A 5000-nucleotide genomic window follows, 5' to 3' on the forward strand; every position below is an offset into this window, starting at 1 on the left:
ATTATTATAATTTTGTCAGGAGAAACACTAACAAATGTAAGGAACCAATGATTTCCACGATTTTGGGGTACAGTGGGTATCCCCCCTCCCCCCTCCCTCCTCCCTCTCCTGTTACACGGCTTCCTGGGGGGTCGTGACAGGAGATTATATAACAGTAATAGCAACTAAGTATATCATAGTCTGTATATTCACGCACCAGCCAGATATGGCAGGAGTACAATAGTGTTAGCTATGTAGAAGCTAGAAATCCGACAAACGGCCACATGTATGTATATAGTGTATATGTTTGTGGTCACTATATTTCAGCAAGGTCGATGTATCAACACCGAAAGCTCTGTCAATATGGTAAGTAATTAATTATTACTATTATTTATTTATTCATTTATTTTTCTTTGTCTTATTTATTTATTTTATTTATTTTTCAGGGGGGGTATGAAATATGCTGTGTTTATGTAACTGCTGAGATGAAAAATATTTCGCTTCATGGCAGAACCGAGAGGGAAACTACTAAGATTCATCGTGTTAACACAAAGTATTGATGAAAGAAATAAATTACAATCCTAATACCCCATCTTGAATTCATATTAGACGGTGCAGGACAATTTTCCAGAGGAATCCAAGCAGTCAAGGGGAGGGGCCCTCCGCAGCGCTCCGGGCTAGCAAAAGACATGGAAGTATTCGCAAGCCAGAGCCGGCCAAAAAATAGGGAACAGACAGTGAACCTGAAGACAATGCTTAAAGTGATGATGATAATCCTCCATATAGAGTGACCAGTGAATACCTGAACGATGCGAGTGTGACCCTGCATTTCACTTTTCCCAAAGCTGCTCAGGTAACCCCCCCCCCCCCCCCTACACTTATCTAATGCAAGATATTAGTTATTTCTAAGATATATTAGTGCAGTTTAGACGTAAGTCATACGAGCCTCCACAAGCCCTAAAAAAACAATGTTGTCTCACAATTATCTTGAGCAAAACTGAGGTTGACAGCGGTGAAGTTTGATACCTGCAAAAGGATATGACCCTTAGCAGTGATTCAGATTGCAAAAACAATTATTTGTTGGAGCGAAAACAGTGGCAACAAATGATAAATTGACCACAGAAGAGGGAAGCGAGTTTGATTTAGAGGAAATATACGTGGATCGTCTTCTCAAGCGATGAGGAAGTACGTACTTTATCTCGGCGAAGACGAAGTACAAGTAAACATTTTTGTTGCAAGTGCCTCACTGCATTTTCAATCCCTCAATCACATACCTACCTCCCAGGAGCCAAATGGCATTTAAGAATTGGCAAATCTGTATAGCCTTTCACATTTATGATTTTGAGGCTCTTTAATACTAAATCATAGAGGTAGTATCACGGCAACTAACTTTGCTGAGTCATTAAGTGCTAGGGTTACTTATCGAACATTGCCATATCATGTCTTGCACTTGACGTTATGGCACATTTAAAGTCAAGGGTATTATCTGGTGCCCAGAGCAAGTTCAAACTTTCGTCCGGGTAAAAGGAAAACACATGGATGATCAAAGTAACTATATTCACTATTTCTTTTATGTACATTAATAATACATTATTATATATAGATTAGAAAAACAAAACACAATCTTACTCCTAACCTAAACATCCTAGAATGTATAAAATACATCAATATAAAATACTTAGCCTAGAGTGACCATGGGCAAAGAACGCAAAACTCGAGCTGTACAATATGGGGGAGTGGCTGACTGAAAGCCAGGTGCGGAGCGGTCGGAGTCAGCCAAGGAGTGAGCTCGAGTCAGCTACCGGAACATAGGTCGATTCGGATACCGAAACCTTTTACTAGTTGCTAGTATTATGCCAGGTCAGCTCAACACCTATTATATACTTAAATGATATCAGGAATACCGAAATGAAAAATATATATATAATAAACGAGTATCATTTAAATAAAAAACAAACTTATCAGTGCAACTAATTATAGTACTAATTAGTCCATCTATAACACTTGAGCGTCGAAGACGAAATCTCTTTCAAAAGAGCTACATCATCATTACTTGGAAGCATACTTCGGTGTAAGCTTCAAATCATTATTTATTAAAACACCTCGTATATAGCTAATAATCATATGAGGAAATGAAGCTGGATTGTAATATCAAAATACATGTGAAATGGGTTGGAATTTAACTCTGACAGCTGTGACTTTATGAGCGCAAGCTTACGTTCGCTGGATAAAACTCACATAGATAATGAACAATCACTAGCAAACACCTTATTCAGCATTTACCATCCAAAGCCCAAGAATTGTTGCTAATAGGTAAGCAAGTCTTTCCTCATGACTATGTCGATGGGATGGACAGAATTCGGGAAACATTCCTTCCCTCTCTAGATGATTTTTATAGCTCATTCACAGGTCGGACAATAAGCAGGTATGGGATGAAGCGGGGTGTCAGACATACTGGGAGATTACATGGAAATTTATTTACAATTAGATATTGGTTTGTTAGCTAATGTTCTCAGAAAGAAATATGCGCTTGATATGGTTAATTATGTTAGCATTCTGGGTTATGCATAAGATGCCTAATGATTTGCTGGCGTATGACCATCCAGATAAACCATCGCAAGTTCTTCTTGTGCAGAAGAAGAAGAAGAATAAGAAAAAGAAAAAGAAAAAGAAAAAAGAAAAAGAAAAAGAAAAAAGAAGAAAAATAAAAATAAAAATAAAAAGAAAAAGAAAAAGAAAAAGAAAAAAAGAAAATGAAAATGAAAATGAAAATGAAAATGAAAATGAAAATGAAAATGAAAATGAAAATGAAAATGAAAATGAAAATGAAAATGAAAATGAAAATGATAAAGAAAAAGAAAAAGAAAAATAAGAGGAGGAGGTAGAGATAATGAAAATGACGGAAACTTGTCAGTGCAATTAGATATGGGCAAATATGACAAGCAGAGTCTGCATAAACAGTATGAATACATGTGTATATGATATAACTGTGTATTTGTCTTGTAGCATTTGTGTAGTATATGAACACACACGCGCACACACACACACACACACACACACACACACACACACACACACACACACACACACATACACACACACACATACACACACACACACACACACGCACGCACACACACATATAATGCGATCATGTATTTGTTCTGTAGTATTTGTGTATTATATGTATAAATGTAAAAATAATAAAATCATGGATTTGCCTAGCAGTATTCCTTAAACCTTTAATCAAGACGCAACACCGTGATTGCGCTTGTTTCCATAAAGAACCTTAATTTATTTGCTATCCCTGCACGAATGGTGATCACTAGTGTCACCAACCCCAGAAAAAAAAACAAAAAACAAAAAAAAAAACATCTTACCTCTCGGATAGTCATATATTATCAAAAACGGTTTGATAGTATAATCATAAGCGGATGTCAGCATCACCCCCTTGAGAAAGAGAAATTTCTGTCTGAAAAAAGAACTCTATGTAAGTATATTGTAGATCCTTCTGATTATAAAACAAGACTTATTGATACTAAATGACTTTTTTTTTTTATAGAATCAGTAAACAGTAACATAGTAAGCAATACATTTACCAAGGGAGGCATGAAACATATCTTCTTTTCTATTGGTACAAAAAAGTATTTATGAACAGGAATATATTGTTGTCTGTTTCATACTTCATTTTGTTCAAACAGAAATCTAGGTCAAACTGGTATTAATATTCGAGATGGGGGAAGAGAAGAGGTTCGTAGAACTGTGTAAAAGGATTGCTTTGTCTAGACAGCACGATTTGTTCGTTAGTCTCGGGTGTAAAAATATCTACGAAAATTCAGTTTCGAAGTAATATCCTTCGAGAATATTACCCTTATGAAATTGTGTATCAGTGGCCGTGAACGAGAGCAAGAGCAATCTGCTTTGCAAAACAGACACCGAATATTACTTCAACAGATAGGTAAAATTATCGGAAATTCTCTCACATATACTCTTTTCACAAACACGCGCAAAAAATTATGCGCCGATAAAGACCTCACAAGATATTAACATGCAATTTAGCTGATATGAGACATCTGCCGAAGTAAAACAACGGAGTTAGACATGTACTATTTTGTGTTGTTTAGTGGTTACGTTTAGGTACGGACACTGAGGCGTAAAGACAAGACTGAAGAAAATTGTTGGAAGTCAAAGGTACAAATAGACTCTTTACAGATGCAGACGCTGAACTTGTAAATAAATCAGTTAATGCTCTTCTCCTGGATCATTATATAAATGGTACACTACATATCCAAGAGACATAAAAGCAAGTAGTGCTGAAAGACATATTGCAACCCTTATGGAACAAATCTATAAGTATCTTATTATAAAAATTACACCAAGATACACAGACTGATTTAGCAACGGCATATAATCGAATGCCACTCAGCTTTAAAAGGTGTAACTCCTCTAGCAGATAATAAACAATTCAAGACATCTCATTGGCATCAGCTCTGTCGTAGGATATACGCTCAGTCTTTGCTAATCTATGAAAACACTCACAAGTGTGTTAATGATCAGACTATTTAGGTAAGTGATGCAGTTCGCAGCCCTTCTTCAAGTTCTCGAATCGCAAGAGATATAAAAAACGAAACGAAGTAGATTTTCAAGTGGCAATGCATTGACCGGGATTGATTGAAATTATTTAAAATTACCCTGTCGCATCAATTAGGTTATTATCTCGAGGATCTGCCGGTGGAATTACCACCCCACTATCTGTATAAGAGTTTGTCATCACGTCTGAACGGAGCAGGTCATAGGGAATGCCTCGTTCATTGGATCGGATATTCACAAAGGTTTAATTCATACATCACAGCCGATGACATCAACAAATGTCAGAAAAATAAAACCACTAGTATCTGACTATGTGGAAACCTTGTTCATCTGTTAATTGAAATCAAAACGATGATCTAAATTACCTACCCCCCCCCCCCCCCCCCCACATCAAGTGCTATTCCAGTTTTAAGAGGAAAATCTAACAGTTA

Source organism: Penaeus chinensis, chromosome 11 (assembly GCF_019202785.1).
Source record: "Penaeus chinensis breed Huanghai No. 1 chromosome 11, ASM1920278v2, whole genome shotgun sequence".
Lineage (NCBI taxonomy): Eukaryota > Metazoa > Arthropoda > Malacostraca > Decapoda > Penaeidae > Penaeus > Penaeus chinensis.